General features: G+C 45.9%; 1 pseudogene; it reads right to left on the reverse strand.

Annotated features, from left to right (window-relative positions):
* The window catches only part of LOC121531516, a 49,304-nt pseudogene extending 22,936 nt beyond the window's left edge, over nt 1-26,368 (reverse strand).
* Between the last annotated feature and the right edge of the window lie 1,310 nt (nt 26,369-27,678).

Here is a 27,678-nt window from a genome sequence, read left to right on the forward strand (position 1 = left end):
GTTCTGCTGCCTGCAACATCCTCCAGCATGATCGGTTTGGCGGTGGGTCAGTCATGGTATGGGGTGGCATTTCTTTGGGGGGCCGCACAGCCCTCCATGTGCTCGCCAGAGGTAGCCTGACTGCCATTAGGTACCGAGATGAGATCCTCAGACCCCTTGTGAGACCATATGCTGGTGCGGTTGGCCTTGGTTCCTCCTAATGCAAGACAATGCTAGACCTCATGTGGCTGGAGTGTGTCAGCAGTTCCTGCAAGAGGAAGGCATTGATGCTATGGACTGGCCCGCCCGTTCCCCAGACCTGAATCCAATTGAGCACATCTGGGACATCATGTCTCGCTCCATCCACCAACGCCACGTTGCACCACAGACTGTCCAGGAGTTGGCGGATGCTTTAGTCCAGGTCTGGGAGGAGATCCCTCAGGAGACCATCCGCCACCTCATCAGGAGCATGCCCAGGCACTGTAGGGAGGTCATACAGGCACGTGGAGGCCACACACACTACTGAGCCTCATTTTGACTTGTTTTAAGGACATTACATCAAAGTTGGATCAGCCTGTAGTGTGGTTTTCCACTTTAATTTTGAGGGTGACTCCAAATCCAGACCTCCATGGGTTGATAAATTTGATTTCCATTGATCATTTTTGTGTGATTTTGTTGTCAGCACATTCAACTATGTCAAGAAAAAAGTATTTAATAAGATTATTTCATTCATTCAGATCTAGGATGTGTTATTTTAGTGTTCCCTTTATTTTTTTGAGCAGTGTATATATTGTGATGTGGGAATGAGGGTTTATGCTGCCACTTATTATTATTATTATTATTATTACCTGCCCTGCCTGTAGCTTGTAGTTTTTGTCTATACTCACCCAACCCAGCCCCTACTTGTGTGAAAATATAGACATTGTAGTTACTGTATGTGTTTTCAGTAACACTATTCAATATTTTCTGTTACAGACAGTTCTGGAGTTTGATGCCGCCGAACTGCCGCATGAGTTCATCTATGTGGATGAGGCAGGCTTCAATCTGGCCAAAACCAGGCGTCGGGGCCGTAACGTAGTTGGACAAAGGGCTGTTGTAAATGTCCCTGGGCAGCGTGGGGGAAATATCACCTTGTGTGCTGCAATTAGTGTCCAAGGAGTACTGCATTATCATGCCACTCTAGGTCCCTACAATACAGGACAGATCATTTCATTTCTAGATGCACTACATGCAGTTGTGCAGGACAGACCACAGCAGCTCAGGTTTGTTGTCATCTGGGATAATGTTAGTTTCCACCGGGCTGCTCTGGTAAGAGATTGGTTCAACAACCATAATCATTTCACAGTTTTATACCTGCCCCCTTACAGCCCCTTTCTAAATGCAATCGAGGAATTATTTTCAGCGTGGCAGTGGAAAGTATATGATCGGCAACCACATGCCCGCATGACTCTTCTGCAAGCAATGGAAGAGGCATGTGGAGACATTGAGATGGGATCAATCCAAGGGTGGATTCGGCACACAAGGCGATATTTTCCCCGATGCCTAGCCCGCGAGGACATCGCCTGTGATGTTGACGAGGTCTTGTGGCCAGATCCGAACAGAAGGCGTGATCCATAAGCTCCCCCGCCCCCCACCACACACACGCACACGCACACACACACGCACACACACACAAAACAAGTATATGTTTTTTCCCCCAATAGCAATTTATCCAGTAATTGTTTTGTTTTTTTACTTTTGTTTTGTTGCTAAATTTGATGTTAAGAATTTCTGTAAGAATGTTAGTTTTTTTGTAAAAACTTTTTTGTAAATACTGTTTGATTACTGCAGAAATTCTACTTTTGAGTTTTACAGAAGACAATGAAAATAAAATGACAATAAAAATAGAAACACAAAGACTGCAGTGTTTTATATAAAGCCCATCAGTGTGTTGCTGGTGATATGAAAGAGTAATTCAAATGTTGCTTGTGTGTATGGTTTTGTTGCAAGAATTTCATTTTTAGAAAGGGGTGTTAAGTTTTGATTGCAGTGTTTCATTTTGGCATATATGTGAGTTGTTAATCTCCAAGTGCTATGTCTGATTGACTTGTGTGTTGAGTTTTGACATAATGAGCCAAATTCTGCAAAAAGTGTGTAAGCAATAGGCAAAAACTGTAAGGGGAAAGTAATCCAAAAGTTACGTTACTGATTACAATTTTGGAAAGGTAACTAGTAACTGTAGCGGATTACATTTAGAAAGTAACCTACCCAACCCTGCCCATTTTCTACATTGTAGAATAATAGTGAAGACATCAAAACTATGAAATAACACATATGGAATCATGTAGTAACCAAAAAAGTGTTAAACAAATCAAAATATATTTTATATTTGAGATTCTTCAAAGTAGCCACCCTTTGCCTTGATGACCGCTTTGCACACTCTTGGCATTCTCTCAACCAGCTTGATTAGCATGACTGTTGTAAGCAGGGGCGGTGTGTTCAATAGGGCGATATGGGCGACGCACTGCCAAACGGGAAAAGGAAGGGATTTTTTTTCTAATCAATTATATCACGGCAACAGTAGTTATCAGTGTTGTAATCTAGACGTCTGATCTGCCACAGTGCCACACTGCCACTAAATGTCCAATCAGGCTAAAGTCGTGCTTCAAATGGCCCCCCCCCCTTTTGGGGCGATTTCAGTCAGGTTGAAAATCGCCCAGAAGTCTGTCATAGACTCCCATGTAAAATCTATTTTTTCAAATTTCAGAGCTTTCAATACAATCTCTATGGGTGTCTGAGGGCTTGCACTTACGCGCTTTCGTCATACGTAACGTAACCATGAACGTAACTAAGAAAAGAGCGGGTAGCAGCGTCTCTGTTGCGACCTGCAGTGTGTGTGACGTTTGGTGTGGCGTTATCTTATGTTTTTAATCTTATGTTTTTAATTTGTACACTTAGTGGCGTTATTTTATGTTTTTAATTTGTACACTTAGTTTACAAACATTCTGCCAACCATGGATTTCCAGTGGTGGGGTCACGGTGTTGGACTGATCTTGTTGATCGTGTACATACCCGCTACGAACGGACTAAATAATGAAAACGCTGCTGGCAGCGGAATCCAATACAGCAGGGAGTTTTTACTACAATGCAACTCAAATACGAACGCGATGGATATCCCAATGGCCCATCTAATACCTGATTGTCTGCGAGTGGATTACAAACCCAAATGCAAACGTGGAAAACGCGGGGGAATCAGACAACGACTTAAAAAAATTAAGAACAAACTTCCCTTACCCACCACCTTGCTGATTAATGCCCAGTCACTGAGGGGGGAAAGCGGATGAGTTGTCAGCGAATCTGCGCTTCCAACACGAATATCGGGAGGCCTGTTTGCTGGCATTTACTGAGACTTGGCTGGATGACAGAGTCCCGGACAGAGAAGTGGAGCCGGCCGGCTTCACCCTGGTCAGAGCGGACCGCGATCTGACAGTCACAGGGAAACTTCACGGCGGGGCGTCTGCCTGCTTGTCAGCGACCAGTGGTGTAAATCGATCCTGGTAAGAGAGCGACTCTGTACCCCCGACATTGAACTGCTTTCTGTGTCACTGCGACCTTACTATCTGCCCCGTGAGTTCCCCCAATTGTTTGTTACCGTTGTGTACATTCAACCAAAAGCTAATATAACAAAGGCATCAGAGATTATTTATAATCTGTCACAGAAACTGGAATCCATCTCCCCCGACGCACCCAAATTTATTTTAGGGGATTTTAACAACTGTACCTTGCACAAAGTCTTGCGCACATACCATCAGTATGTGAAATGTCACACTAGGAAAAAATAGGACTCTTGATTTGTGCTATGGGACAATACCAAAGGCGTTCTCTGCCACCACCAGACCTCCTCTGGGGACATCAGACCACAATGTGGTCTACCTCAGGCCAATTTACTGTCGCCTCCTGGAGAGGGAGAAACCCACAGTTAAAACTGTCCAGATCTGGAATGACAACAGTATCACTTGGGGTGTTTTGACTGTACAATGTGGGAGGTATTTGAGGACAGCAGCTCTGATCTGGATGAACTCACAGAGGTTATTTCAGACTATGTAAACTTCTGTGTTGAGTCAGTTGTGCCTACTAAGACCTGTAAAATCTTCCCTAACAACAAGCCTTGGGTATCAAAACATCTAAAATCACTACTTGATAGGAAGAAGGCAGTTTATGCTGGGGGTGATAGACAGGCTTTAAGAGATGTACAACGTGAGATAAAAAGACAGATACTGGTGGACAAGTTTTTGCGGAGTGTTTGAGTTAGCTTGCGAGGCAAAGATGAAACTGAGGGCTCCACCAACCCTGGTAAGCCAACACTTTTGAGATCAGTCAATAAATGCTTCTGGTATTGACTTATATGCTGCCCCTGTCTTCATGTTGTTGCTGGACATATATTTTTTAAAATGTGTGTAGGTCACCTAAATCATCAGAAAAATTGCCCCCCCTGAGAATTTTTTCAGGAGCCGCCACTGGTTGTAAGTAACAGCATACTTTCCAGGACATAGTCATGTCTTATATGGGCAGAAAGCTTAAATTCTTGTTAATCTAACTGCACTGTCCAATTTACAGTAGCTATTACACTGAAAAAATACCATGCTATTGTTTGAGGAGAGTGCACAACAACAAAAAACGTATCACGGCAACTGGTTTGATACATTCACCTCTGAAGGTAAATAATGTACTTACATTCAGTTATCTTGCTCTGATTTGTCATCCTAAGGGTCCCAGAGATCAAATGTAGCATAGTTCTGTTTGATCAAATCAATTTTTATATTCAAATGTAGGAACTGGGTTCTACAGTTTGAACCCCTGCGGTCTCTGGCTCCACACCTACCCCGCCCGGCCATCTAGATGTGTGAAAGTTAGTGTATAAGCTCATGATCCATCATGTATGACATTCCTGAGAGTGTGTAAACTTACATTTTGTATTACCATATCATATTTGTATGTTCTCTATAGTTATGTACTTGAAAATGTATCAATTGACCAATTCGGCACTTTTGGGCAGACTTGATACAAAATAGTCCAGTATTGCAACGCTTCAATGGATCAATTTGAAACTTTACACACACTGCTCCCATCTAGTGGCCAAAATCTAAATTTGCGCCTAAACTGCAATATTATATTGTGGCCTTTCTCTTGCATTTTCAAAGATGGAACAAAATAATTAATAGAAAACACATGTTTTTGTGTTTGTATTATCTTTTACCAGATCTAATGTGTTATATTCTCCTACATTAATTTCACATTTCCACAAACTTAAAAGTGTTTCCTTTCAAATGGTATCAAGAATATGCATGTCCTTGCTTCAGGTCCTGAGCTACAGGCATTTAGATTTGGGTATGACATTATAGGCGAAAATTGAAAAAAAGGGTCCGATCCTTAAGAGGTTAACCAATCACATTCAGCAAATCACCAACAGAGGGAGTCCCCTTTGAATTCATTTCCCCATTCACTATGTTGGTGGTGCTCATAAAATGGATCATAACTTCAAAAGTAGCTGAGCACCCACCCTCCAAATTTGATGTAGTATATTGTTTAAAACAATGTCTAAAAATGAACAAAATCAAAAACAGTACCTTTGAGTTATTCATATTGATATTTCTTATGTTGAATAAATTCATGTGACATTTTTTTTTTCAGAATGTAGACATACTATATTTTAGAGCACACTATAAGGAATATAATGACACCGAAATTTTGTCTGTACCATGTACGGCTCATGGTTCATAGGGTCTTACAGGAGGCATATATAGGTCTAAAATAATTGCCACTTTCATCATGATTTTCTCAAAAATTGTTGTTTGTGATAGAAATGTAGTATATCAAACAATCTTCATCCCGATTACTTTTATATGTGAGAATTGACAGAAAAATCGGAGATACCAAAGATATTTTTGGGGCCTTCCTGGCGTGGAATCGCCCTTGTGCTTTACTGCTGGGAGTTTAGGTGATCATTAAATGTTTTCACTAAAGCTGTGACAATCACTAATATTACATTACTGTTCAGTAGAGCTGTTGCAATCTCACCATCAGCTAAAACAGTGACCCGTATAGGCCTACAGTGTATGTAGTTTAATGTTCACAGTGTGATGTTTTCCCGCAATTCATCAGTTTAATTTCTACTTCCTACACCTATCTGATCAATGCATACAGTGTTTCTCTCAGGGGGTTAAATCAGAGGAAATGAATATTACTTTTCCAATATGAGCTTTCTTCAAAATTGCCCTGGGAGATGGACAAATCTCCTTTTTGCAGGGAGCAGAAAGCCTTTGGTTGCATGTGAATTCTCCTCCACTGTGCTGTATTCCCCATTAGCTGCAGAACAATGAGGAGATGAGACCTTGTTACTGGAGGGTTGGATTTAAATCAAATCAATTTAAGAGAAATTCCATGGAGAGCCTGTGCACCGTTTGGTACACCCACATCTTCACAGCATGAAACCGCAGGCCAACACTCATAGAACACATCCACAAACGCACACACACCACATCAATGCTAGCCTTTACTGTGCTTGGCCTACGCAGCATAAATACCTACTTTAAGGCATGAACAAGTAAAGGCACACCCTTATGATAACGAATACGTTACAAACAGTTGCAACACGAAACGTTTTACATCTAAAACTAGAGTTTCTATTGGACACATTCAGGTAGGTCTCTCCAAGTTTTGCTTCTGTTTAAGAAAAGTTTTGCAACAGAATCGGCGTATTGAATATGCCCCAGGTTTCCATCCAACCATTCCATGCCAATGAATTACCTGACGCATAAAAAAGTCACGACAGGGCTAATGGAAACAGGAAATATCGGTTCAATTTAATAGATGTCGATAGACAATTCATTTTTTCGACATGGTGGGATCTTTTTGTGTCTGTAAAATACATTTAGCGAGAAATGGCAGTGGAAAATACTTTAAGCGCAAATATTGATATAATAACCATCATATCGAAGTAAACTTGGATACGTTACCCTGAAGAAGGCACATTGATGCCGAAACGTTGGTGGTTAACCCAATAAATTACTGGGAGCTTGTATTTAGAGTGTGTGACTCTCTTTATTTATTTTTATAGCCTACGTGATACGCTGTACTACCACTACGATGTGTGAAAGCAGTAAAGGTTTATTGGCAGATGAAACAAGTTATGATGAACTTCATGGTGGTTAAGTGATGGATGGTGCTGAGCTTGATGCAAATTTTCAATAAATATCAAGGGTATTATTTGAATGCTGGTGACATGATGATCAATTATACTATATTGCTCTTATCAATGTCTCATCCTATAACCTACCCTTTCCACTTTATCAGTGAACTGTTGTCTAAAGAGCATGCGCCAAAACTAGATTGGACAAGTTCGCGGTTTATCGCAACAGTTTTTGTGTCAAAACCATCCGTAGAGTTCAAAATGCGATGGAAACCCATTAAACATTTTTTTATTCGGTACAAGAGAACTTAACCGCAAAAGTATTTTTGTGTGCACTATGTCATCATGCACAGCCTTTTATCCTCAACAAGTCTGTTTGATGGAAACAAACCTTTGGTGAGAAAATTTGCATATTGTTTTCATACAGATTTTAGAATATTGGCATGAAAATCTGTCGCCAATTGGATGGAAACCCTAGCTACTGTTACTATCACAAGAACTTGACACGTTGTCACAATACAGACACACACAGCACACCCACAAACACATGTAAAATGGCAATTTATAACATAGATTACATAGCACAAACTGTACTACAAAATCTAAGTTGTACGTAATACTATACATCTCTTCTTGTACCCTGGCAGTGCACATATAATGCTGTGCCTGGCCAGGATGTGATCTCAAAGCATTATAAACATTTTCTTAAGGATGTCATCATCACAAACTAGCCTAGTAGAGAGAGCTCCATCACCTCGCAATGAAAGCTCAGTTGCGTTTAACTTGTTAGATGGGTTTGGGTGGCTTCTATTTTTCTGTTTGCACCTAGCTCCCCTTGGATGCTAATTGGTTTATGGAAAGATGTTCTGTTTTAGTACCTTTTTGTATTGGTTATGCATTCAACCGGCATTGAGATGTTATTACATTTAGCAGACGCTCTTATCCAGAGCGACTTACAGTTAGTGAGTGCATACATTTTTGGGGGGGAATCAAACCAACAACCCTGGCGTTTCAAACGCCATGCTCTACCAACTGAGCTACATGGGGCTTACAGTTGGTATAATCCAACAGTATTACACTCATTGGAAGCACACCCGTCGCTATGGGCGGGCCATAGGGGGCCGGGCCCGCCCCCCAAAATGCTTGTGCTGTGATGTTTCACATCTATTCTGAACCTTTCTAATCGCATAGTATCTACAGATTGTAAGTTAAAGATAAATATTTTTACTAAAATTATTATTATACTGTTGATTGATTGACTATGGCTTTCCAAATCTCCTAACAGTGCTGTTTGTAGGGTACATTTTTGGTAAATGTTGTGATTTTTCAGCCATTCCTGAACCTGTGACCAGAAACAAGCTACAAAGGGGCAATACCAGAATAAGTGATCTAATGATTTTGTCTCTTCGCAGCAAAATCTGCAGAGCTGAGATGATTGTGTGCCCCATACACATAACATTCTGTTGGTGGCAAGAATTTTGTAAAATAATTTAAAGTATTGAATCAAGTGTTATTTTGGAATCGGCACATCAAAAAACTCTTCCCAACTATTTTGCAACCTGTATGGTGCCGCTGTCAACATTTTGGTCCTCAAATGAACCTGGTTTATTTTACTATTTATGACAAACATTTTTTTATAAAGGGCAGACAAACAAGTTCCCTACCTTCTCCCTCTTCCACTTCCACCAAAGGTTTTGCGGTAATTAATTAATTAATTTTTATTTATTTATTTAATCTTTATTTAACCGGGTAAGCCAGTTGAGAACAAGTTCTCATTTACAACTGCAACCTGGCCAAGATAAAGCAAAGCAGTGCGATAAAAACAACAACACAGAGTTACATATGGGATAAAACAAAACATAATGTCAAAAATACAACAGAAAATATATATACAGTGTGTGCAAATGTAGCAAGTTATGGAGGTAAGGCAATAAATAGGCTATAGTGCAAAATAATTACAATTAGTATTAACACTGGAATGATAGATGTGCAAGAGATGATGTGCAAATAGAGATACTGGGGTGCAAATGAGCAAAATAAAGAACAATATGGGGATGAGGTAGTTGGGTGGGCTAATTTCAGATGGGCTGTGTACAGGTGCAGTGATCGGTAAGGTGCTCTGACAACTGATGCTTAAAGTTAGTGAGGGAGATAAGAGACTCCAGCTTCAGAGATTTTTGCAGTTCGTTCCAGTCATTGGCAGCAGAGAACTGGAAGGAATGGCGGCCAAAGGAGGTGTTGGCTTTGGGGATGACCAGTGAGATATACCTGCTGGAGCGCATACTACGGGTGGGTGTTGCTATGGTGACCAATGAGCTAAGATAAGGCAGGGATTTGCCTAGCAGTGATTTATAGATGGCCTGGAGCCAGTGGGTTTGGCGACGAATATGTAGTGAGGACCAGCCAACAAGAGCGTACAGGTCACAGTGGTGGGTAGTATATGGGGCTTTGGTGACAAAACGGATGGCACTGTGATAGACTACATCCAATTTGCTGAGTAGAGAGTTGGAGGCTATTTTGTAAATGACATCGCCGAAGTCAAGGATCGGTAGGATAGTCAGTTTTACGAGGGCATGTTTACATTTTACATTTACATTTTAGTCATTTAGCAGACGCTCTTATCCAGAGCGACTTACAGTTAGTGAATACATATTTTAAAAAATTCTCATACTGGCCCCCCATGGGAATCGAACCCACAACCCTGGCGTTGCAAACACCATGCTCTATCAACTGAGCTACATCCCTGCCGGCCATTCCCTCCCCTACCCTGGACAAATTGTGCGCCGCCCATGAGTCTCCCGGTCGCGGCCGGCTGCAACAGAGCCTGGATTCGAACCAGGATCTCTAGTGGCACAGTTAGCACTGCGATGCAGTGCCTTAGACCACTGTGCCACTCAGGATGTTTGGCAGCATGAGTGAAGGAGGCTTTGTTGCAAAATAGGAAGCCGATTCTAGATTTAACTTTGGATTGGAGATTCTTAATGTGAGTCTGGAAGGAGAGTTTATAGTCTAACCAGACACCTAGGTATTTGTAGTTGTCCACATACTCTAGGTCAGACTCGTCGAGAGTAGTAATTCTAGTCGGGTGGGCGGGTGCCAGCAGCGTTCGATTGAAGAGCATGCATTTAGTTTTACTAGTGTTTAAGAGCAGTTGGAGGCTACTGAAGGAGTGTTGTATGGCATTGAAGCTCGTTTGGAGGTTTGTTAACACAGTGTCCAATGAAGGGCCAGTGGTGTCGTCTGCGTAGAGGTGGATCTGAGAGTCACCAGCAGCAAGAGCGACATCATTGATATACACAGAGAAAAGAGTCGGCCTGAGAATTGAACCCTGTGGCACCCCCATAAAGACTGCCATAGGTCCAGACAACAGGCCCTCCAATTTGACACATTGAACTCTATCTGAGAAGTAGTTGGTGAACCAGGCGAGGCAGTCATTTGAGAAACCAAGGCTATTTAGTCTGCCAATAAGAATGCGGTGGTTGACAGAGTCGAAAGCCTTGGCCAGGTCGATGAAGACGGCTGCACAGTACAGTCTATTATCGATCGCGGTTATAATATTGTTTAGGACCTTGAGCGTGGCTGAAGTGCACCCATGACCAGCTCGGAAACCGGATTGCATAGCGGAGAAGGTACGGTGGGATTCGAAATGGTCGGTGATCTGTTTGTTAACTTGGCTTTCAAAAACTTTCGAAAGGCAGGGCAGGGTGGATATAGGTCTGTAACAGTTTGGATCTAGAGTGTCACCCCCTTTGAAGAGGGGGATGACCACGGCAGCTTTCCAATCTCTGGGGATCTCATACGTTACGAAAGAGAGGTTGAACAGGCTAGTAATAGGGGTTGCGACAATTTCGGCGGCTAGTTTCAGAAAGAAAGGGTCCAGATTGTCTAGCCCGGGGGGGGGCATGGGCGAGTTGCAGCGGAGGGTGCAGAGCTGGTGGTCGGGGTAGTGGTAGCCAGTTGGAAAGCATGGGCCAGCCGTAGCAAAATGCTTGTTGAAATTCTCGATTATTGTAGATTTATTGGTGGGGATAGTGTTTCCTAGCCTCAGTGCAGTGGGCAGCTGGGAGGAGGTGCTCTTATCATCCATGGACTTTACAGTGTCCCAAAACTTTTGGGAGTTAGCGCTACAGGATGCAAATTTCTGTTTAAAAAAGTTAGCCTTTGCTTTCCTAACTGCTTGTGTATATTGGTTCCTAACTTCCCTGAAAAGTTGCATATCGCGACGGCTATTTGATGCTAATGCAGTACGCCACAGGATGTTTTTGTGCTGGTCAAGGGCAGTCAAGTCTGAGGAGAACCAGGGGCTATATCTGTTCTTAGTTCTGTATTTTTTGAATGGGGTATGTTTATGTAAGATTGAGAGGAAATTACTTTTAAAGAACAACCAGGCATCCTCTACTGACGGAATGAGATCTATATCCATCCAGGATACCTGTTTCAGGTCAATTAGGAAGGCCTGCTCGCTAAAGTGTTTTAGGGAGCGTTTGACAGTGATGAGGGGTGGTTGTTTGACCGAGGACCTGTTACGGACGCAGGCAATAAGGCAGTAATGCTGCAATCAGCTGATGGTAATTTTGGATAGAGCAAACATTGCCATATATTATTCATTCTAATCAGACAGGTTTTTTACATGGAAGATGCATTGGAGATAATATAAGGCAAGTATTGGAAACAATTCATAGCAGACTTTGAAAAGGCATTTGATAAAGTACGACTGGGGTTTATATATAAATGCCTGGAGCATTTCAATTTTGGTGAATCTCTTATAAAATGGGTCAAAATCATGTATAGTAACCCTAGGTGTAAAATAGTAAATAATGGCTATTTCTCAGAAAGTTTTAAACTGTCAAGAGGAGTGAAACAAGGTTGTCCACTATCGGCATATCTATTTATTGTGGCCATCAAGATGTTAGCTATTAAAATCAGATCCAACAATAATATCAGGGGATTAGAAATCCAAGGTGTCATTGTACGCTGATGATTCATGTTTTCTTTTAAATCCACAACAAGAATCACTCCAGAGCCTCATAGAGGATCTAGATACATTTTCTAACTCTCTGGATTACAACCAAATTATGACAAATGTACTATATTACCTATTGGATCAATACAAAATACAATTTTTACATTGCCATGTAGTTTACCAATAAAATGGTCTGATGGTGATGTGGATATACTCGGAATACATATCCCAAAGGAAATAAATGATCTCACTTCAATAAATTATAATATAAAGTTAGCAAAAATAGATAAGATCTTGCTACCATGGAAAGGTGGGTGCCTGTCAATTTGTGGAAAAATCACCCTGATTAACTTTTTAGTATTATCCCAGTTTACCTATTTGCTTATGGTCTTGCCTACGCCTAGCGAACATTTTATAAAATTATATGAGAAAAAAATATTCCATTTGATTTGGAACGGCAAGCCAGACAAAATTGAACGGGCCTGTTTATATAATGAATATGAATTCGGAGGACAGAAATGATTAAATATTAAAGCATTAGACCTATCACTAAAAGCCTCAGTCATACAAAAGTTATACTTAAATCCGAACTGGTTCTCTAGCAAATTAGTAAGATTGTCTCACCCAATGTTCAAGAATTGCCTTTTCCCTTTATTCAGATTACAACCACTCACTTTCAGTTATTTGAAAAGGAAATCATCTCCCAGATATCACTATTTCTAAAACAAGCCATAGAAAGTTGGTTGCAATTTCAATTTAACCAACAAATATTGTGGTTAAACTCAAATAAACGGATTGACAAAAAACCTTTTTTTTTTGACAAAATGTTTTAAAAAGGTATAATCTTTGTAAATGATATAATCGGTAGGACTGGTGGAGTTACATGCAGCTAACAAAAACATATGGAAATATCTGCTCTACCCAAAATTACAACCAAATAATTGCAGGTTTACCGCAAAAATGGAAGAGGAAAGTGGAAGGAGGAGAAAGTAAGGAACTTGTCTGTCGGCCTTGCGTTAAAGAACATCATTGGTTAAGAAAAACTGTGATAAATAAACAATTATATCAGTTTCATTTAAGGACCAAAGGATTGACAGCCGTTCCATATAGATTGCAACATAGTTGGGAAGAGATTTTTGACGTACCGATCCCATGGCATAGTGTTTATGAACTGATACGCAAAACGACACCGGATTCAAAACTTAGAATCTTTCAATTAAAATTATTATATACAATTCTTGCTACCAATAGAATGTTATTTATATGAGGGATACAATCTTCCCAGCTCTGCAGATTTTGCTGCGAAGAGACAGAATCATTAGATCATTTGTTTTGGTACTGTCCATTTGTAGCTTGTTTTTGGACACAGGTCCAGGAATGGCTAAAGGATTGCAATATTTACCTGGAGCTAACCCTGCAGATAGCACTACTGGGTGATCTGAAAAGTCATAGTCAATCGATCAATAACATAATAATACTATTAGCAAAAATGTTTATTTTCAATTCACAATCTGTAGAAACAATGAGAATAGAAAGGTTCAGAACTTTTGTAAGACATCACAGTACAGTTGAAATATATATGGCAAATATAAATCCTATATGGATGGTGTTAAAAGATAGAGGGGAGGTGTTGAATGAAATTGAAGGATGGGACTAATAACAACTAACAACAAACAATAACAAGATAACTAATATTGTAGGCACGCTGTGTCCATAATAAGTGTATGGGTTGTGGGTTGGGAGCTTTTGTGAAGGAGCACAGTTAGAAAGATATGGCATATAGAAGCAAACCGGATGGACATCATGAAAATGATTGGAAAGGTTGAGAGTAGAAGAAGGAGAAAGAACAAACAAAATGTAATTACTGTAAAATTGACTGTGTCCATAAAATGTAGATAGTGGGTATGGGCTGGAAGTAGAGGCCTAGGCGTTGTTGTTCACTAGTTTACTCCAAGTGGGGAAAGGGTGGCGGGGTTGGAAAGTAATAAAGGGGAATATATATATATTTTTTAAGGATATGTATGTGTATGTATGTATGTATGTATGTGTGTGTGTATGTGTATATAATGTGTATGTATGTGTGTATGTGTATATGTATATGTATATATATATATATATATATATATATATATATATATATATTATATATATATATATATATATAAATATATATATGTATGTGTGTGTATGTATGTATATATGTGTATTATATATATATATATATATATATATATATATATATATATATATATATATACAGTGGGGGAAAAAAGTATTTAGTCAGCCACCAATTGTGCAAGTTCTCCCACTTAAAAATATGAGAGAGGCCTGTAATTTTCATCATAGGTACACGTCAACTATAACAGACAAATTGAGAATTTTTTTCCAGAAAATCACATTGTAGGAATTTTAATGAATTTATTTGCAAATTATGGTGGAAAATAAGTATTTGGTCACCTACAAACAAGCAAGATTTCTGGCTCTCACAGACCTGTAACTTCTTCTTTAAGAGGCTCCTCTGTCCTCCACTCGTTACCTGTATTAATGGCACCTGTTTGAACTTGTTATCAGTATAAAAGACACCTGTCCACAACCTCAAACAGTCACACTCCAAACTCCACTATGGCCAAGACCAAAGAGCTGTCAAAGGACACCAGAAACAAAATTGTAGACCTGCACCAGGCTGGGAAGACTGAATCTGCAATAGGTAAGCAGCTTGGTTTGAAGAAATCAACTGTGGGAGCAATTATTAGGAAATGGAAGACATACAAGACCACTGATAATCTCCCTCGATCTGGGGCTCCACGCAAGATCTCACCCCGTGGGGTCAAAATGATCACAAGAACGGTGAGCAGAAATCCCAGAACCACACGGGGGGACCTAGTGAATGACCTGCAGAGAGCTGGGACCAGTAACACACTACGCCGCCAGGGACTCAAATCCTGCAGTGCCAGACGTGTCCCCCTGCTTAAGCCAGTACATGTCCTGGCCCGTCTGAAGTTTGCTAGAGTGCATTTGGATGATCCAGAAGAGGATTGGGAGAATGTCATATGGTCAGATGAAACCAAAATATAACTTTTTGGTAAAAACTCAACTCGTTGTGTTTGGAGGACAAAGAATGCTGAGTTGCATCCAAAGAACACCATACCTAGTGTGAAGCATGGGGGTGGAAACATCATGCTTTGGGGCTGTTTTTCTGCAAAGGGACCAGGACGACTGATCCGTGTAAAGGAAAGAATGAATGGGGCCATGTATCGTGAGATTTTGAGTGAAAACCTCCTTCCATCAGCAAGGGCATTGAAGATTAAATGTGGCTGGGTCTTTCAGCATGACAATGATCCCAAACACACCGCCCGGGCAACGAAGGAGTGGCTTCGTAAGAAGCATTTCAAGGTCCTGGAGTGGCCTAGCCAGTCTCCAGATCTCAACCCCATAGAAAATCTTTGGAGGGAGTTGAAAGTCCGTGTTGCCCAGCGACAGCCCCAAAACATCAATGCTCTAGAGGAGATCTGCATGGACGAATGGGCCAAAATACCAGCAACAGTGTGTGAAAACCTTGTGAAGACTTACAGAAAACTTTTGACCTGTGTCATTGCCAACAAAGGGTATATAACAAAGTATTGAGAAACTTCTGTTATTGACCAAATACTTATTTTCCACCATAATTTGCAAATAAATTCATAAAAAATCCTACAATGTGATTTTCTGGAAAAAAATTCTCATTTTGTCTGTCATAGTTGTCGTGTACCTATGATGAAAATTACAGGCCTCTCTCATCTTTTTAAGTGGGAGAACTTGCACAATTGGTGGCTGACTAAATACTTTTTTTCCCCACTGTTATATATATATATATATATATATATATATATATATAGATAGATATATATAAACATGGGGGATTGGAAGTGATGCAGACAATTACATTGATGGAAGTTACAATCTATATGCAATATTAAGCTGATCTACCCCCAAAAAATAAAAAATAAAAAATTCCATATGTTAGCTGCACAAGTGACATAATGCCACCTTTCCAATTCATAATATCATTAACAAAGATAAATAATTTTTTGAAAAAACATTTCCATTAAGATATTTATTTATTTATCAATTAGGAAATTTGAGTTTAACCATAATATTTGTTGTAATATTTGTTCTGTCTTTTCGGGAGGATGAAACTGGAATTGCATTCAGCTCTGCGTGGCTTGTTTTAGAAAGGGCGATATTTTGAAAAAGGTTCCATTTTCAATTAACTGAAAGTGAGAGGTTGTAATCTGGATACAGGGAAAAAAGGCAAATTTTGAACAAGGGGTGAGCCATTCTTACTAATCTACTGGACAACCATTTCGGGTTTAAGTATAACTTTTGTATGACTTATGCTTTTAGTGAGAGGTTTAATGCTTTAATACATAATCATTTTAGTTCCCCGAACTAATAGTCATTATATAAATAAGCACATTTAATTTAGTCTGTTCCAAATAAAGTGAAATATTTTTTGCTCATATAATAAAACAAATAAATCATTCAGCGTAGGCAGGGCCTTAAGTAAATATGTAAACTTGGATATGACTAAATAATTAATCAGGGTGATTTTCCACAAATAGACAAGTATTTACAGTGCCTTGCAAAAGTATTCATCCCCCTTGGCGTTTTTCCTATTTTGTTGCATTACAACCTGTAATTTAAATATATTTTTATTTGGATTTCATGTAATGGACATACACAAAATATTCCAAATTGGTGAAGTGAAATGAAAAAAATAACTTGTTTCAAAAAATAAATAACGGAAAAGTGGTGTGTGCATATGTATTCACCCCCTTTGCTATGAAGCCCCTAAATAAGATCTGGTGCAACCAATTACCTTCAGAAGTCACATAATTAGTTAAATAAAGTCCACCTGTGTGCAATCTAAGTGTCACACGATCTGTCACATGATCTCAGTATATATACACCTGTTCTGAAAGGCCCCAGAGTCTGCAACACCACTAAGCAAGGGGCACCACCAAGCAAGCGGCACCATGAAGACTAAGGGGCTCTCCAAACAGATCAGGGACAAAGTTGTGGAGAAGTACAGATCAGGGTTGGGTTATAAAAAATATCAGAAACTTTGAACATCCCACGGAGCACCATTAAATCCATTATTCAAAATTGGAAAGAATATGGCACCACAACAAGCCTGCCAAGACAGGGCCACCCACCAAAATTCACGGACCAGGCAAGGAGGGCATTAATCAGAGAGGCAACAAAGAGACCAAAGATAACCCTGAAGGAGCTGTAAAGCTCCACAGCGGAGATTGGAGTATCTGTCCATAGGACCACTTTAATCCGTACCACTGGCCTGGTGCGGGGAGCAGGAACGGGCCGGACCGTGCTGACGACGCGCACCACTGGCTTGGTGCGGGGAGCAGGAACGGGCCGGACCGGGCTGACGACGCGCACCACTGGCTTGGTGCGGGGAGCAGGAACGGGCCGGACCGGGCTGACGACGCGCACCACTGGCTTAGTGCGAGGGACAGGAACAGGCCGGACCGGGCTGCCGACGCACACCACTGGCTTGGTGCGGGGAGCAGGAACGGGCCGGACCGGGCTGGCGACGCGCACCACTGGCTTGGTGCGAGGAACAGTAACAGGCCGGACCGGGCCGACGACGCGCACCCCTGGCTTGGTGCGGGGAGCAGGAACAGGCCGGACCGGGCTGACGACGCGCACCACTGGCTTGGTGCGGGGAGCAGGAACAGGCCGGACCGGGCTGGCGACGCACACCACTGGCTTGGTGCGGGGAGCAGGAACAGGCCGGGCTGGACTGGGAACACGCACCATTGGCTTGGTGCGGGGAGCAGGAACAGGCCGGGCTGGACTGGGAACACGCACCATTGGCTTGGTGCGGGGAGCAGGAACAGGCCGGGCTGGACTGGGAACACGCACCATTGGCTTGGTGCGGGGAGCCGGAACGGGCCGGACTGTGGATACGCACCACTGGCTTGGTGCGGGGAGCAGGAACAGGCCGGGCTGGACTGGGAACACACACCATTGGCTTGGTGCGGGGAACCGGAACGGGCCGGGCCGGACTGTGGATACGCACCACTGGCTTGGTGCGGGTAGCAGGAACGGGCCGGGCCGGACTGGGAACACGTACCACTGGCTTAGTGCGAGGAGCAGGGACGGGTCGGGCCGTACTGGGAACACGCACCACTAACTTAGTGCGGGGAACAGGAACGGGCCAGACCGTACTGGGAACACACACCACTGGCCTTGTGCGGGAAGCAGGAATGGGTCGAGCCGTACTGGGAACACGCACCACTGGCTTAGTGCGGGGATCAGGAACGGGCCGGACCGGACTGGTGACACACACCACTTGCTTGGTGCGAGGAGCGGGACTGGGTTTCCTTATAAACCTCCGCTCCCTCTGCTGCCTAACCAGCTCCTCTCGCCGTGCCTCTACACTCTCCTTCTCCCTTAACGCCTCCTGTAGCTCCTCCCTCTGACCAATTAACTCCTGCTCCCTCTGGACCAATAGCCCCCGTAACCTGGTGGCCTCATCTCCTAGTCTGCAGATACGCCCTGTCGCTGCCTCCTGCTGCCCCGTCGTCCACGCCGTGTGCCCCCCCAAAAAATTTTCTTGGGGTTGCCTCTCGTGTGTCCGTCGTCGGCACGGTTGGCGCCGTTTCTCCTCTCCTGCCTGGGCATTTTCATTCATCGCCCTCTGGTAACGGACGGCCTCCTTCTCCGTGATTCTCCCCCAACCGAGGAGGACATCTACTAACGTAACCTCCGGCGTTTGCTCCTGGACACGCTGCTTGGTCCTCTTTTGGTGGGATCTTCTGTCATGATCGTTACATGAAGTGACGGACCAAGGCGCAGCGTGGTAAGCGTACATTTTATTTAATTAACGTACTTAACACACACGAACAAAAACAACAAACCAAACGATACGTGAAGTCCTAGGTTAACACCAAAACAAACCATACGGAACAAGATCCCACAATGACCAGTGCCAAACATGCTGCCTAAGTATGGTCCCCAATCAGAGACAACGAGAAACAGCTGCCTCTGATTGGGAACCACCCTGGCCAACATAGATCTACACGATCTAGATCAACAACATAGAAAATACAACATAGACACTACACACCCTGGCTCAACATTTAAGAGTCCCCAGAGCCAGGGCGTGACAATCATGCTGTGGGGATGTTTTTCATCGGCAGGGACTGGGAAACTGGTCAGAATTGAAGGAATAATGGATGGCGCTAAATACAGGGAAATTCTTGAGGGAAACATGTTTCAGTCTTCCAGAGATTTGAGACTGGGACTGTGCACCAGCAGAGCCCATCCAACTTGAAGGAGCTGGAGCAGTTTTGCCTTGAAGAATGGACACAAATCCCAGTGGCTAGATGTGCCAAGCTTATAGAGACATACCCCAAGAGACTTGCAGCTGTAATTGCTGCAAAAGGTGTTATGCATGCTCAAGTTTTCTGTTTTTATTGTCTTATTTCTTGTTTGTTTCACAATAAAAAATATTTTGCATCTTCAAAGTGGTAGGCATGTTGTGTAAATCAAATGATACAAACCCCCAAAACATCAAATTTAATTACAGGTTGTAAGGCAACAAATTAGGAATAATGCCAAGGGGGGTGAATACTTTTGCAAGCCTCTGTACCTTTCCATGGTAGCGAGATCTTGTCTATTTTTGCTAACTTTCTTTTGAAATTTGATGTAGTGAGTTCATTTATTACTTTAGGGATATGAATACAGAGTATGTCCATTTTACCATCAGAGCATTTTGTTGGTAAACTACACTGTAATGTAAAAGTGGTATTTTTTTGTGTTCAAATAAATAATATGGTACACTTATCATAGTTCGGTTGTAATCCAGAGAGGTTAGAAAAATTATCTAGATCCTCTATGAGGTTGTGCAGGGATCCAGATTGTGGATTTAAGAGGAAACTTGAGTCTTCAGCATATAGTGACACCTTTGTTTTCTAGCCCCTCAATATTATTGTTGGTTTTGATTTTAATAGCTAACATTTCAATGGCCATAATATTTAGATACGCCGACAGTAGACAACCTTGTTTTACTCCTCTTGACAGTTTAATACTTTCTGAGAAGTAGCGATTATTTATCATTTTACACCTGGGGTTACTATACAGAACTTTAACCCAAGAGATTGTCTAAAATGTAAATAATCCAGGCATTTATATATACATTCTAGTCATACTTTATTAAAAGCCTTTTCAAAATCTGCTATAAATACCAGACCTGGTTTCATCAATGTTTCATTGTTTTCTATTGTTTCAAGTACTTGTCTTATATTATTTTAAATGTATCGCCCATGTAAAAAAACTGTCTGATCAGGATGAACAATATCCGACAACACCTTTTTAATTCTGTGTGCTATGAATTTTGGAAGGATTTTTGCATCACAACACAGAAGTGTAAGGGGCTTCCAGTTTTTTAGGTATACTTACCACCTTGGTCCTGTTTCAGTAATAGTGATATCAGACCTTATTGCTGAGTACCTGATTGTTTAAAATGTTTATAGAAGTGGTTAAAACATGCTAATAGTGTGTCTTTGAGTACAACTAAAAAGATTGGCATGCTGTAAGGGTTGTAAGGGTGAGGTGTGGCCCAGGTGCGGTGCAGGATAGACAGTAGGCAGTAGGCAGAGATGGTGAAACAAGGATCTTTACTGGTGTTCCCAAAACCAGGATACAAAATAACGGACTTGTCACAATAAAATAAAGGAGGAGCAAATTGGTCTCCAAAAACAGGCTGACAGCAAACATACGAAATACTAACTACGACTGAAAACAACAATGAAACAGGGAGAACACTTCTCAAGTACCTGGACATACGTCTTGTGATCAGACACTGATTAGTACTGTTTGGCATCGAGAAACTAGCAGAGAAAACAGAGCAAGGGAACATAGGGGAATTAGGGCATAAATACACAGGTGAACAGGTAGACACAGGTGACACCAATATGATAATGATTAGTCCAGACTGTGAGTGAGGAGGTGCCTAAGGTTGTTGGAGGATGACACCTAGTGGGTCGCTCCGGAACTGCGACCCCCTCCAGTAACAGTGCCACCAGAAATTGGAGACCCCTCCCCACCCACCGGCAGTCCAGGATCCGATCCACAGTAAAAGCCGGCTTCCCTCCAACGAGGCGCAGTGGGGGAACAGGATGAGGAGGGGGAGCCAGGGGACAGGGGGCAACGGGCTTGAGGAGGGACACATGGAACGTGGGATGCACCTGCATGGTGGGGGGAAGTTGCAGGCGGTAGGCCACTGGGTTGATTCGCCGGACCACTCTGAATGGCCCGACGAACCGGGGGGACAGCTTCCCTCTGTCCCGGGCAAAAAAACGGGTCCGGGTGACTCCTGTGGTTGGCCTGATGTTGAGACCTGACCGAGGCATGCTTAAGCACCGCCCGTACCTGCCTCCAGGTGCAGCGGCAGTGACTGATGTGGGCCTGGACCGATGGGACCGCCGCCTCCTCCTCTTGCTCGGGGAATCGGGGGCGGGGTTGGTACCCTTATTGGCACTGGAAGGGGGACTGGCTGGTGGACGCACAGAGAAGGGTGTTGTGGGAGTACTCCGCCCACGCCAGTCGCTGACTCCACGTAGCTGGGTTGCTGGAGGCGTAGCACCTCAGCTCCTCAGCACCCCCTCCAGATCCTGGTTGATGCGCTCCGTCTGCCTGTTCGACTGGGGATGGAAGCCGGAAGACAAGCTGACAGAGGCGCCGAGGCAGTAGGCGAATGCCTTCCAGAACCTGGAGGCGAACTGAGGACCCCGATCCGACACCACATCTTGGGGAAGGCCGTGGACCCGGAAAACGTGCTGCACCACCAACTTAGCCGTCTCCCGGGCCAACGGGAGTTTGAGAAGGGGAATGAAGTGGCCAGCCTTCGAAAACCGGTCCACAACGACCAGGATGACTGTGTATCTATCAGAGGGGGGTAGGGCGGAAATTAAATCCAGCGAGATGTGGGACCAGGGGCGCTTGGGGATAGGCAGGGGTCGGAGCAGCCCTCCCATGGACTGACGTGAGCTCTTCATGTGCACGCACACCGGGCAGGCCGCACGAATTTGCGCGTATCCCCCTCAGCTGATGGCCACCAGAACCTCCTACGCAGGAACTCCAACATCCTGGCGCCTACCAGATGGCTGATGAGGTTGGATGCGTGCGCCCACTGAAGCAGTCGCAGGCACGCAGCCTTGGGTACGTACATCCTCCCCGATGGACTTCCGCCCGGATCGGGCTCCCGCCGTAGTGCTGCTCTGACCAGCCTATCGATTCCCCACAAAACTGGGGCAGCAATCAGGGCGGACTCCACCAGGTCCATGGGGTCGAACTGCCGGGAGAGTGCGTCAGGCTTGGTGTTCTTCAACCCTGGACAGTATGAGATTGTGAACCGGAACCTGGTGAAGAACAACGCCCACCTGGCCTGGCGCGAGTTGAGCCTCTTGGCCCTCTGAATGTAGGCTAAGTTCTTATGGTCAGTCCATACGACGAATGGATGGGCGGCCCCCTCTAGCCAATGCCTCCACTCCCCAGGGCGAGCTTCACTGCTAGCAGGGCGAGCTTTTCCTCCCAGGGACACCCGCTGGGAGGAAAACACGCCAGGGTGAGTTTTACCATCCATGAGGAACCGCTGGGATAGGATTGCTCCCACCGCAACGTCTGAAGCATCCACCTCCACAATGAATGGCAGGGACGGATCAGGATGCCCTAGGACCGGGGCCGATGTAAAGCGGCGTGCTTAAGCACATCAAATGCGTTCCCCGCTTCCGGGGTCCAGGTGCAGGGGCGCACGTTCGTCTGGGTGAGGGCTGTCAGGGGACCGGCTAGGGAGCTAAAATTGAGAATCCTAAAAACTGTTGTTAGTTGCTTGAGGGATTAGGGCTGGGGCCAATCCAGTACTGCGCTGACCTTCGCTGGGTCCATCCGTAGGTCCCCCTGGGTGACAATGAACTCCAGGAAGGAGACTGTCTCTGTGTGGAACACGCACTTCTCCACCTTGACGTAGAACTGGTGACGGAGAAGGCGTTGGAGGACCTGCCGAACGTGCTGCTGGTGTTCACTCATGTCCTTTGAAAATATTAGGATGTCATCCAAATACACGAAGACGCTGTAGTCGAGGAGGTCCCGGAGCACGTCATTGACCAACGCCAGGAACACCGCAGGCGCGTTGGCTAGACCGAACATTTACACATTAACATTTACGTCATTTAGCAGACGCTCTTATCCAGAGCGACTTACAAATAGGTGCATTCACCTTATAGCCAGTGGGATCACCACTTTACAATGTTTTTTTTGTTTTTTTTGTTTTTGGGTTGGGGTTTGGGTTGGGGTAAGGGGGGGATAGAAGGATTACTTTATCCTATCCCAGGTATTCCTTAAAGAGGTGGGGTTTCAAATGTCTCCGGAAGGTGGTGAGTGACTCCGCTGTCCTGGCGTCGTGAAGGGAGCTTGTTCCACCATTGGGGTGCCAGAGCAGCGAACAGTTTTGACTGGGCTGAGCAGGAACTATGCTTCCGCAGAGGTAGGGGAGCCAGCAGGCCAGAGGTGGAGGAACACAATGCCCTCGTTTGGGTGTAGGGACTGATCAGAGCCTGAAGGTATGGAGGTGCCGTTCCCCTCACAGCTCCGTAGGCAAGCACCATGGTCTTGTAGCAGATGCGAGCTTCAACTGGAAGCCAGTGGAGTGTGCGGAGGAGCGGGGTGACGTGAGAGAACTTGGGAAGGTTGAACACCAGACGGGCTGCGGCATTCTGGATGAGTTGTAGGGGTTTAATGGCACAGGCAGGGAGCCCAGCCAACAGCGAGTTGCAGAAATCCAGACGGGAGATGACAAGTGCCTGGATTAGGACCTGTGCCGCTTCCTGTGTAAGGCAGGGTCGTACTCTCCGAATGTTGTAGAGCATGAACCTACAGGATCGGGTCACCGCCTTGATGTTAGCGGAGAACGACAGGGTGTTGTCCAGGGTCACGCCAAGGCTCTTCGCACTCTGGGAGGAGGACACAACGGAGTTGTCAACCGTGATGGCGAGATCATGGAACAGGCAGTCCTTCCCCGGGAGGAAGAGCAGCTCCGTCTTGCCAAGGTTCAGCTTGAGGTGGTGATCCGTCATCCATACTGATATGTCTGCCAGACATGCAGAGATGTTAACGGCATGACTTGGTGTCAAGATCGTCTAACAGAGTGGACCAATGCGCAGCGTTGAATGCAAACATATTTATTCTCACTGAAGGCAACACGAACAAAACAATGAACGATACGTGACAGTTCACGGTTACCATAAACAGACTCGAAACACAAAAACCCACAAACACGAATGAAAACCCGACTGTTTAAATATGGCTCCCAATCAGAGACAACCAGCTGACACTCGTTGCCTCTGATTGGGAGTCACTCAGACCAACATAGAAATAAGTAACCTAGACCCACAACAAAAACATAGAAACTAACACCCTGGCTCAACATACGAGAGTCCCCCGAGCCAGGGCGTGACAGTACCCCCCCCTAAAGGCGCGGACTCCGACCGCGCCAACGAAACACAACAGGGGAGGGACCGGGTGGGCACTCCGCCTAGGCGGCGGATCCGGCCCGGGCATGATCCCCACTCGCTCTCTAACCCCCAAAGTACCCCTGGTCCCGGTCTGGTCCTGCTGACCGGAGCTGGACTGCACACTGGTGGAGCGGATTGCTCTAGCTCCGGCGTAACGCATCTGACCGGCGCCGGACCAGGCACCAGTGGAACAGGTACGTGCCGTGCGGACCGACGACGCACACCACTGGCTTGGTGTGGGGAACAGGCACGGGCCGTGCCGAACTGGACGACGCACACCACTGGCTTGGTGTGGGGAGCAGGAGCGGGCCGGACAGGGCTGACGAAACGCACCACAGACTTGGTGCTGGGAGCAGGAATGGGCCGGACTGGGCTGGCGACGCGCACCACAGACCTGGTGCGGAGAGCAGGAACGGGCAGAGCCGGGCTGACGAGACGCACCACAGGCTTGGTGCGGGGAGCAGGAATGGGCCGGACTGGGCTGGCGACGCGCACCCCAGACCTGGTGCGGGGAGCAGGAACGGGCAGAGCCGGGCTGACGAGACGCACCACAGACTTGATGCGGGGAGCAGGAATGGGCCGGACTGGGCTGGCGACGCGCACCACAGACCTGGTGCGGGAGCAGGAACGGGCAGAGCCGGGCTGACGAGACGCACCACAGACTTGATGCGGGGAGCAGGAATGGGCCGGACTGGGCTGGCGACGCGCACCACAGACCTGGTGCGGAGAGCAGGAACGGGCAGAGCCGGGCTGACGAGACGCACCACAGACTTGGTGTGGGGAGCAGGAACAGACCGGACCGTACTAGGGACACACACCACTGGCCCTACACCGGGATCTGGAACGGGCCGGACCGGACTGGTAACACACCCCAGTACCTCTCGCCGTACCTCTACACCTTCCATCCCCTCTTCTACCAGTGGCCCCCGTAACCTGGCGGCCTCCTCTGCAACCCCGCTGGACCGCTCCATAGCGGCCTCCTGCTGCCCCGACGTCGTGAGCCCCCCCCTAAAAATGTTCTGGGGGTCTCTCCTCCCCGTGGGCCAGGCCTCCATCGTTCTCGCCCACCTCTCGCTCCTCTGTCTCCAACCCTCGTCACTCAGCTCCTCAATGGGCTTGACCCAGTCGAAGCTGCCACGGAGATCTGCCAGCGATTTCCCTGGCGATGGCTCCTCTACTCGCTGCTTGGTCCAGTAGAGGTGGGTTTTTCTGTCAAGATCGTCTAACAGAGTGGACCAATGCGCAGCGTTGAATGCAAACATATTTATTCTCACTGAAGGCAACACGAACAAAACAATGAACGATACGTGACAGTTCACGGTTACCATAAACAGACTCGAAACACAAAAACCCACAAACACAAATGAAAACCCGACTGTTTAAATATGGCTCCCAATCAGAGACAACCAGCTGACACTCGTTGCCTCTGATTGGGAGTCACTCAGACCAACATAGAAATAAGTAACCTAGACCCACAACAAAAACATAGAAACTAACACCCTGGCTCAACATACGAGAGTCCCCCGAGCCAGGGCGTGACACTTGGTACTCGTAATGCCCACTGGGTTTGTTAAAAGCTGTCTTCCACTCGTCCCCCTCCTGAATCCTCACCAGGTTGTAGGCATTTCGTAACTCCAGCTTGGTGAGGACCCGGGCTCCCTTCAACGACTCGAATTCCGTCATCATCAGGGGGAGTGGGTAGCGGTTCTTAACCGTAATGTCGTTGAGCACCCGGTAATCAATGCACGGCCGCTGCCCACCGTCCTTTTTCCCCACGAAGAAGAAGCCCATGCCCGCGGGTGAGGTAGGGGGACGGATGTGACCCTCGACAAGTGCCTCATCAATATACTCCCTCATGGCCAGCGTCTCCGGCCGGGACAAGGAAAACATGCTAGCTTGCCAGGTCTGGGCCAGTGACGGAGTCTGTAGTCGCCGTCCTCCCGGTGGCAACCGCCGCTAGGGCAGTAGGCGGTTCGGAGTGCAGGACCTGGGCAAGAGGTGAGGACTGGTAGGTGGTCTGAGACGGTGGTTTGGGCTGATGAGTGGTCGGTGGAGACCCGAACAGGACGGAGGCAGAGCCTCCCTCCAGGATGAGCCGCCCCGTGGACCAGTCTATCCGGGGTTTGTGGGCGACCAGCCAGGGGTGCCCGAGGATGAGGGGACACTCCGGAGCGTCCGCAATGAAAACTGGATATCCTCCCATAGCCCCCCTGCCACCCAGACAAGCACGGGGACAGTGCGCCGGGTGATGAAGCCCGACCCCAACGGCCGGCCGTCCAGGCCCGGGAGCGTAACGGAATGCTCCACCCTTGGGCCAGCCTCGCATCCATCAGGCTTCCCGCGGCCCCCGAATCCACCAGTGCATGCGCCCGACGCGCAGTGCCGGCCCGCTGAACCCTTGATGGGGAGAAATGTCTGGGAGTCTCTGTGGTTGGGGTTTCGGTTCCGGCTCGCTAGCACTCCTCCTGATATTAGCGAGCCCTCACGTTTCCCTGCTTCTCCGGGCATGAGTCGCAGTGGTAACCTGTCTGGCCGCAGTACAGGCAACGTCCCTGGTACAGACGTCTCTGCTTCTCCATCCTGGACAAGCGTGCCTTGCATCATCCCTCTCTCGTGCGCCCTCTCACAACGCTGAATGTCTACCCGCACCGAGAGGTCGACAAGGCCGTCCAGTCGCTCAGGCAGCTCCCTGAAGGAGAGTTCGTTCTTCAACCCCTCCCAATAGCCCCTGCTCGTAAAGGACGACCAGGGCGGCCTCCTCCCATCCTGCCTCTCGATCCCAGGTCCGGAACTCCACAGAGTAGTCCGCCACCGAACGCTCAACCTGCCGACAGGCCATGAGCCGCCTCCTGGCCTCGTGCCCCGACACCATCCGAGAGGTGTCGAACACCTTGCGTAGCTCCCGGGTGAATTGGTAAGAGTCGGAGCACGCCGGAGTTTGGCTCTCCCACTCCGAGGTAGCCCAGGAAAGGGCCCGACCCGTCAACAGAGTG

Source organism: Coregonus clupeaformis, chromosome 19 (genome assembly GCF_020615455.1).
Source record: "Coregonus clupeaformis isolate EN_2021a chromosome 19, ASM2061545v1, whole genome shotgun sequence".
Taxonomy (NCBI): Eukaryota; Metazoa; Chordata; class Actinopteri; order Salmoniformes; family Salmonidae; genus Coregonus; species Coregonus clupeaformis.